General features: G+C 36.7%; 1 pseudogene; it reads left to right on the forward strand.

Annotated features, from left to right (window-relative positions):
• The first annotated feature begins 870 nt into the window (after positions 1 to 870).
• Positions 871 to 10,276, forward strand: part of LOC114048094 — a 62,616-nt pseudogene continuing 53,210 nt past the window's right edge.

Here is a 10,276-nt window from a genome sequence, read left to right on the forward strand (position 1 = left end):
CCCAACAAGTATGATTCCAGGATTAACCAGATAAGGGATATATCCTGGACAGCACCAGATTTGGGAGTTGTCTTGTAGACAACCCCAATTCTGACAGTTCCTAAATTTGAGAGTTCAAGAACTGATATCCTAGAACAATATTTCCTCAGCAGTGTGCTTCTTCATGGATAGATAATACAGGATCATTGGAACACCTGTCAGCAGAAGGAATAAGTCATGCCCTGTCATGATCAGTGGTGGAGGTGTAGAGGCACAAGTTGTGAGCAAATCTGATATTCAAAACCATGCGACTGAGATACTCATACATTTCAGGAGCAAAGACATTTGGGATTATTTGTCCATATTATACTAATTCCCTTAGTCTCCAGTCAAAGAGTACAGAGAGCATTTGTCTGCTAGGAAGACTCTGATGGATTTGAGTGGGTATCTGAGTGTGAATATGTTTGAGTATGTATTTTTCTTTCTCTATTTTTTCATAGACTTCTTTTCAACTTATGCACTTTTTGTGAGGGAGAAAAAATAACTTTTCCTTAACTAATAAACATTTAGGACACTAAATGCCTGTAAATTTCTTGAAGTCCCTGTTACAAACACATAAAACATAATTATATTTAGAAATTTTCCTTAAATATTCCAGGTGGGAATGAAAAATCCAAGAGTGAAACTAACATTTATGGCTGAGACCTCCAGTATTGAATCTGGTCCATTTGAATATAGAGTCCTTGTGGCAGTGATGCCCTGGACCATGGGCCATGTGTTATAAATACCATATACAATCATTTCTTAAAGAAAGATACAGGCAGTTGCTGCCCAGGAGTTTCCCTTCCTTTATTTCTGGTCCCCCATGGCCTTGCAGAACTAGAAGCTGCCAACACCACTGCTGCCTCCCATAAGGGTGACAAGCCTAGGGCAGCTCAGTCCACGGGTCCATGGACAAAACTTTACAGAAGGAATTGATGACCCCAGTGGTGTCTGGGGACAAAGGAATTTCTGCCTTCCCAGAGTCAAACAATCTCTTCTAGTGAATTAGGACTATCCATGGGGTAGCTGGGATAGTATATGAAGACCTAAGGTACAAGGTCTCCCTGGAATTCTGAAGCATATAATATATAATGCTCCCACTGTGAAACTTGTCACATCCTAATATGCACACCCAAGGCAATATCTGTTTAGACATCATCAAGAACAAGTGGGCAGCTGTACATGATGTCAGGACCATCATGCTATCTATCCAGAGCCTGCTGGGAGAACCCAACATAGACAGCCCATTGAACACACTGCTGAACTTTGGACAAACCCCACAGCCTTTAAAAAGTACCTGCTGGAAACCTATATGAAGCAGGTGATTAAGAGCCCTGAACACGACTGCCCAGCCTACCTTCCTTCATCTTGTGTGTATGTGTATGTATGTGTCTCTATCTATTTTTTCCCCTTCATCATAACCTGTCTTCTTCCTCTTCTCTCTTCTGTATGGGACTGTGTATCATAGACTATTTTCTTTTTCTTATTTTTTTCTTAAACTGTAGTCCAGCCCTTAACATTAATGTATGAATAAATAAAATTGTTTTTTTTTAGAAAGATATAATACAAATTGGGAGATGATCTATGGATATGAATGAGTTAACAAAAGCAACACAAAGAAGCAGATTATAAAGAGCTAAATGAGTTGCACAGATAAGTGTTGTAGAAATCCAAAGGAGGGAGAGATCACTTTGGCCTTGAGGTTGTCTGCAAATTTATGGAAAGCCTCTTTCACAGATATTACTGACTAGATGTTGTCAATCTCTACTGAGGATTTGAACAAGAGAAAAATAGTTTATATAGCAGCACATGGGAATTATGTTAGATAGGACCTAGCACAGTGCCTAGCACATGGATTCTCAATTAATGCCTGTTTCAAAGATGACTTTTAATAGGGAAAAGTATCTTGTCAGTAGGATGGTACAAATTGGACAGCATTACTTGATTAATATTGTAGATTTTACATTCCTATTTTTTTACCCTTTTGGTATGATTAAGTACAACAAAAAACTATAATGACAAAAAATGTATGATGCTTCACATTTTATAAAGAATATTTCTGCCAATAACCTTGCAATATAAGTATTATCACTACCCTCCTCCATTTTATAGATTAAGAGTAAGAAGTAGATGAGGATAATCAAGACAAATTAAGTTAGTAGAGAGGAATCCTCTAGGTAACTTTTATTCCTAAAACCTCACAATAAATGTATTTTTGGTTTTGATATCATGGTATCATAGGCTCTGAGAGATAAAAGAAACTCTCAGGTCATCTAATTCAAGATTTTTGCTTTTTGGTTGCAGAAATTTAGACCATAGAAGGAAAACTGCTTACTGGAAAAATTAGGACTAGAAGCTCGTTTCCTGACTTCTAGTTTACTTTTTTTCCTATTCAATTCACTGAGATTTTAATAAAGAAAAAAAGAAGTGTTCCACCCTCCTTCCTGCACTGCAAAGCTGCTATGAGTGTATTTGGATGGAAAATGCTTCATATGCTATCAGACAGTTGAAGTGTTTTTTAATTTTGCTGAGATCATTCTCTCTTTTTTCTTTTTTAATTTTTTTTATTTTTAGCTTTTGTTTTTAAAACTTTGGGTTACAAATTTTCTCCCTTCCTCCCTCTCCACCCACCCTCATTGAAAAGGCAAGCATCTCAATACAGGTTATAGATGTGTGGTCATACAAAATACTTGCATAGTAGTCATGTTGTGAAAAACTAAGTATATTTCCCTTCATCCTATCCTATCCCCAATTCATTCTATTCTCTCTTTTGACCCTGTCCCTCCTCAGAAGTGTTTGTTTCTGAGTATGCCCTCCTCCAATCTGCCCTTCCCTCTATCAGCCCCCTGCTCTTTTGTCCCCTTCCTGCCTTATTTTCCTGCAGAGTAAGATACATTTCCATACCCCATTGTGTATGTTATTCCCTCTTTAAGGCAAATGCTATGAGAATAAGATTCACTCATTCCCTCTCACCTTCCCCCATTTGCCCTCCTTGTAAAAACTTTTTCTTGTCTGTTTCATGTGAGGTAATTTACTCCATTCTACTTCTCCTTTTTTCCTTCTCCCAGTATAATCCTTTCTCACCCCTTAATTTTATTTTCCAGATATCACCCCTTCATTTTCAACTCACCCTGTGCCATCTATCTATCTATCTATCTATCTATACATACATGTAATTTTTCCCTCCCACTACCCTAATACTGACAAAGGATTCATGAGTTACAAATATCATCTTTCCATGCAGGAATGTAAACAGTTCAACCTTAATAAGTTTCTTCTTGTTTACCTCTTCCATGTTTTACTTGAGTCTTGTATTTGAAAGTCAAATTTTATATTCAGCCCTTGTCTTTTCCTCAGGAATGCTTGAAAGTCCCCTATTTCATTGAATAATCATTTTTTCCCCTGAAAGATTATACTCAGTTTTGCTGGATAGGTGATTCTTGGTTGTAGTCCTAGCTCCTTTGCCCTCCAGAATATCATACTCCATACCCTCCGGTCCCTTAATGTAGAAGCTGCTAAAGCTGCTAAATCTTGTGTTATCCTGATTGTTTCCACAACACTTGAATTGTTTCTTTCTGGCTGCCTGCAATATTTTCTCCTTGATCTAGGAACTGTGGAATTTGGCTACAATATTTCTAGGAGATTTCCTCTGGGTATCTCTTTCAGGAGGTGATCAATGGATTCTTTTAATTTCTATTTTGACCTCTGGTTCTAAAATATCAGGGAAGTTTCCCTTGATAATTTCTTGAAAGATGATGTCTAGGCTCTTTTTTTTTCATCATGGCTTTCAGAAAGTCCAATAGTTTTTAAGGTCTCTCTCCTGTATCTATTTTCCAGGTTAGTTGTTTTTCCAATGAGATATTTCACATCCTCTTCTATTTTTTTTCATTCTTTTGGATTAGTTTTACAGTGCCTTGATTTCTGAAATTGTCACTAGCTTCCAATTGCTCCATTCTAATTTTTAAGGAAGTATTTTCTTCAGTAAGCTTTTGGACTTCCTTTTCCATTTGGCCAATTTTGCTTTTTAAGGCATTCTTCTCCTCATTGACTTTTTGGACCTCTTTTGTCATTTGGGTTAGGCTATTTTTAAGGTGTTATTTTCTTCAGTATTTTTTGGGGGTCTCCTTTAGCATCACTCTCAGTTTTTTTCTCTACTTCTCTTGCTTCTCAAAATCCTTTTTGATCTCTTCCATGGCATAGGACCAATACATATTTTTATTGGAGTCTTTGGATTTAGGAGCTTGGGTTTTGTTGTCTTCTTCTGGTTGTATGTTTTGATCTTCTTTGTCACCAAAGTAAAATTATATAGTCTGAATCTTTTTGCAATGCTTGCTCATGATCCCAGCCACTTACTTGAGTTATAAACTCTTTGTTAAGGTAAGAGTCTGTTTCCATTGTGGAGAATGTACTGTCCCAACCTTCAGGGGTTTTGTGTAGCTGTTTTCAGAGATACTTCTAGGAACCTATAAATTTTCAGTTCTTCCAAGGTGCTATTATCAAGGATGAGGTGTTTACTCCTTTCTTGGACTGTGCACTGGTCTATGAGTGACCACAAGCACTTTTTGCTGTCTTGGAACAGTGAGGGAGATTTCCTCTCCACAGCCATTACAAGCTCCCCCATGCCAGCTCTCCACCTTGCCCCATGACAGCCACCCAGAACTGTGACCCATATCTGAGCACGGACAAAGCAAGAGAATCCTGCACCAGCAGAGAGATCCATGCAATCCCCCTCTGATCAGCCACTCAATTCCCCCTCAATCTGTTGGCCTGAAGCTCAGGAGGCAGCCACCCTGGGACCAAGCTTGGGGAATGGGGCTAGAACCCCGCTCTTCTCTCTCACCACAGAACAGACTTTTACCCACTGATCTTCTAAGTTGTCTTTGGCGTTTGTGGGTTGAGAAGTCTGGAATCCACCACAGCTGCCCTGATTCAGTCCTCTGAGGCCTGCTTCAGGTTCACTATGGCCTGTGCGCCTATGCCAAACTGCGTTCCTCTCCTAGCCTGGCACAATATACCTTTCTGATCAACCATCCAGGTTACTTTGGGCTGGAAATTTGTTTCACTCTTTCTTTTTGTGTGTTCTGCTGCTTTAGAATTTGTCTAGAGCCATTTTTTGCAGGTATTTGGAGGTGTTTGGGGAAGAGCTCAAGCAAGTCACTGTTTTTACTCCACCATCTTTTCTCTGCCCTCCCCATTCTATCTTTTTTCAAAAATCTTTGTTATAAAGCATGACTTGCTGGGTAGAAAAGTAGCAGAGATACATTTGGAAATGAATGTGATAGGAAAATTAAATATATATATATTTTGAGACTCTCAAAAATGCTTTCAGTTAGATGCTATTGGCATGATCACTATATTACTACTGAGTAAGTTGAGTTCCAGTGAGGTCAAGAGATTTCCTTGTTCAAGGTCAAACTGCTAGTTAGTGTTTGGATTTATACTTCTGTCTCTACTTCAGATATCATTATAGATCTTCCTGCCTGTCAGTCTGGTATCCTATCCACTATCCACTACAATATACTTTTTTTTTTTTACAATTTTGAATCATCAAATAATACAATGCCCTGAAGAAAAGTGCAGTGCTTAATAAATACCATTATCTAAGTCATTGTCTTTGTGTATCCTGGAATTACTGTATCCTGTAGGAGTACAAGAGTGATGTGTGTATATGTGTGTGTGTGTGAATTTAAATATGGTATTAAGTTGTCATGTTAATGAACATATCACAGTTTCCAATGATGACACTTTATAAAGATCATTATACTACATCTACAATTCTTGAGTTTTAAGTAACTGTCCAACTGTCCAATTGCTCAACATTGACAAAGCTGGGTTCTTATTTAATTCATATTTTCTTATTTATCCTTAAGGAAAAATCAGATCAATTGCTCGGCCATGATAGTACGGTATAAAGTAAAAAGAATTTTAATTCAGTTGTTCTGGATTCAAATCATAGTTTATATTTTACTGCCTGTGTAGTCTTGAGGAAGTCACTTGTCTTTCCTAGACCTCAGTTTCCTTGTCTTTAAAATAAGGAGGTTAGAAGAAATGACCTATCAGCTTCCTTACAACTTTAAATTCATGATATCATGGTGTTTAGAAGCAAAAATTATGTGTTTTTGCATTGTTTTCATTTGAAGAAAGGACAGCTCCAAATTAATTTAAAATCATAAAGTTCAGAGAAGGCACAGAATTATACAGGCATAGCACTTGCCACAATTTATGGATAGAGTTTTTGAACACCAAATCAAATGGTTTCTACATCATATTTTCAGAAGTTTCAACTGAAATATGTATTTGCAGATAGATGAATAGCATAACAGATATCAGTTGAAGGTTGTTCATATTATTCTTGTTTATGTTTTGGCAAAATAAAAAAAAAAATGACTTGAGGCCTTCTACCCTTACTTAATATGTCTGGAACATAATTGTAGCTTTGCTTAGACAGATTTTTTTGAAGTGGTATATATGCATAGAATGAAATAAGGAACTTTGAATACTTAATTGAAGATGTCAATTAAACTCTTTTGATTGCCATCACCTCTGTTATTTTCCCTATGATTGTGGCAGTTAGATATATGCTGGAACAACTGCCCTGCTGTGGTGTTAATCAGATGAGAAAAGACCCTGCTGAGAGTTGTGGTAATTACACTGGGATAGTTCATCTCATCTTGAACTGCCTCTAGACCTTCATTTTTCTTAATAGCAACAGTGATACTAATTAAAAACAGATGTTAATTATGTCAGTTTATCACATCCCCCTTCCTTGTCAAGTTAGTATAATCATAACTACCAATGACAGAAAATACACACACACACACACACACACACACACACACACACACACACACCCCATATTTGTCTCCAAGCTCCTTGTACCTTTCTCTATTCTCTCAAATATTTATATAGAATTTCTCCAGAGCTATATTTTATTTGCCCTATGTAAATCTGGACTTCTTTACGTAAAAAGCATGGAAGTTTTCACCTGAATAATTGAGTTCAATGAAACTATGAAAACCTAGCTGCTTTTAGAAGTTCTATATGTATAGTAAGTAACAAATATTTATCCAAGGAGTTAATAAATGAAAGCAATCATTCATACTTCATGGCAATATTCATCATTCATTTGAACCCTATCTGATAACTCTGTTGTAATGATTTGATTACATAAGCACTTAGCAATTGCTCCATTGCTCTGTAATCATCAATTAATCCTGAAAATATACAAATTTACAGTAACATGCAGATATAGTCTTAAATATGGATAGCGGGAAAATGGGGTCCATAACTGAAGCATTATGAGAAATGAACCGTGGGAATAATGAAATAGAAAGACCTATAACTTCAGATTAGAGGGACAGAATTCAAATTTAGACTATTTCACTTACTACCTGTGTGACCATAGCAAAGCATTCATCCTTTGTGAGCACTAGTTTCTAAATCTGTGAGCATTTACAATGGAAATGTTATGTTGAAAAATGAAACATATGGGTCTTCATATATTTAATGTAAATAAAAAGCAATATTTCTAAAAATGTAGCTTTTATTAGTTTTTTTTATTACCTTGGAATTCTGATTTTCATGGAAACCATTAAAATGTTTAGAAAACATTTTTTCCAGAAAGTAAACACTGCTGACTTACAAGCACCAGATAAAGTTCTCATAATTATTCCATGAAAACTGTGACAAAGAAGGTAATTAAGTGTATTATTAAAAAACTCTAGGGGGAAAAAACAGTAGGTTCAGCAGAACTGTCAAAGGTTTGAGATAGCTCTCCCCTTTATGGGATTAATCTGTCTGAAAACACAGTGTGAAGAATATCATGAAACAGAAATGAGAAATCAAAAATTTAGTTGTTTTTTTGGTTGTTTTATTTTCTTTTTACTTCTAGCAGGACAATGCTGTCTTGAAACACTGTTGTTTTTAATTCAATTCAGCAAACCTATTGACACAGTGAATGGATCACTGGGCCTGGAGTCAGGAAGACCTGGATTCAAATTTAGCCTCAGACACCTAATAACTGTGTTACCCTGGGCAAGTCACTCAACCCAGCTTGCCTCAGTTTTTTCATCTTTAAAATGATCTGGATAAAAAAATGGCAAACCACTCCAGTATCTTTGCCAAGACAACCCCAAATAGTGTCATGAAGAGTTAGACATGACTGAAATGACTGAATAAAATGTTCCTAGTATATGAAAAATATTGGGACTTATAATACAGCAGAATTCAATTACCATGCACTTATTATGTGCCAGACACTGTGCCAAATACTGGAGGCATAAAGGCAGATTAAAATCTCACTGACTCCAAAGATTTTATTCTATCCCTATTCTAATTAAGGAGACTACATGTAAAGAATGATGTTTTACAGGATATATACAGATTATCTTGAGGGAAGTAATCTCAGAGGGGAAGGAACTAGAATCTGGGACACCAATAAAATCCTGCTTCATAAGGAAGTCAGACAGGGAAACTAAGAGATTGCTGAGAGAATGGAGAACATTCCAAATATGGGGGACAAGTGTAGAAACATATAGATGGGAGAAGAGTGAGGTATTATATGTCACATATGAATAATAAGAAGCAGGTTAGAGTAGCCAAGGAGAAGTAAGTGTAGAAAGACCAGAAGGGTAGGACAGAGCTAAGTTATAGAGAGATTTAAATGCCAAATTAAGGACTTAAAATTTCATCTTCAAGATAATAAGAAATTACTAGAGTTTTTCGAACTGGAGAATGACATGGGCAGACATATTTAAGGAACATTATTTTGGCATCTGAGTGTAGGAAAGACTGAGTGGGAAGAGCATTGAGCAGTGAAACCAATTACAACGCTCTTGAAATTTTCCAGGAAAGAGACTGAGGGCCTGAAATAGTGTGGTTGTTGTGTGAGTGGAAATAGAAGCATATAAGAGATGCTATAAAGGTAGAAATGAAGTAATTTGGAAATAAATTGGTTAAGTAGAGTGGCAGAAAGTAAGAAGCTTAGGAAGAAATCAATGTTGGGAGCTTGGGTGGCTAGGAGAATAGTAGTGTCCTCAATAATAATAGGAAAATCTGGAAAAGATAACAGTTTGGGGAGGGATGAGTTCTGTTTTGAACATGCAGAGTTTGAAATACTTATCATATATCCAGTCTGATATATGCGAAACGGATTGGTGATGCAAGAATGCACCTCAGAAGGGTCACTAGGCATGATTTTTTAGATTTGACAATCATTTATATATAGAGAGATAATAAATTAACACAAAAGGAGCTGATAAACTCAACAAGTGATATAGTTTAAATGCTAGATGGACAAAGGAAGAGGACCTAGGAAGGAATAATTAGCTGATCTCTAGGAGTTTACATTCTATATTTTTTTCCTTTATTTTTTAATTTTTTATTAAAATTGATTTATTTTTGGTTTTCAACATTTACTTCCACAAGATTTTGACTTCCAAATTTTCACTCCCTCTCACTCCTCCCCCCACTCCAAGATGGCATGCATTCTTAATACCCCTTCTCCTAGTCTGCCTTTCCTTCTATCTCCCCACCCTTCTCTTATTCTCTTCCCCTTCTATTTTCCTGTAGGGCAGGATAGATTTCTGTACCGCATTTCCTGTAAACTTATTTCCCAGTTGCATGTGAAAACATTTTTTTAAACGTGTTTTTAAAACTTTGGGTTCCAAATTTTCTCCCTTCCTCTGTCCTCACCCACCCTCATTGAAAAGGCAGGAACTTAATGTAGGTTATACATGTGCAGTTATGCAAAACACTTCCATAGCAGACATGCTGTGAAAAACTAACTCGTTCCCTTAATCTTATCCTGCCCCCCTCATTTATTCTATTCTTTCTTTTGACCCTGTCCTTCCTCAGAAGTATTTGCTTCTAATTTTCCCATTTCCCAATCTGCCCTCCTCTCTATCATCCCCCTACTCTCTTGTCCCCTTCCCCCCCCATTTTCCTGTAAGGTAAGATAGATTTCCATATACAATTGAGTATGCATGTTATTCCCTCCTTAAGTCAAATCCTATGAGAAAAAGATTCACTCATTCCCTCTCACCTTCCCCTATTTCCCTTCCACTGTAAGAGCCTTTACTTTCCTGTTTTTGTGAGATAGTTTACCCCATTCTAGCTGTCCATTTCTCCTTCTCCTAGTATAATCCTCTCTCACCCCTTAAATTTATTCTCCAGATATGATCCCTTCATCTTCAACTCACCCTATACCCTCTATCTATCTATCTATCTATCTATCTATCTATCTATCTATCTATCT

This window comes from Vombatus ursinus, unplaced genomic scaffold, assembly GCF_900497805.2.
Source record: "Vombatus ursinus unplaced genomic scaffold, bare-nosed wombat genome assembly UNPS02014791.1, whole genome shotgun sequence".
Lineage (NCBI taxonomy): Eukaryota > Metazoa > Chordata > Mammalia > Diprotodontia > Vombatidae > Vombatus > Vombatus ursinus.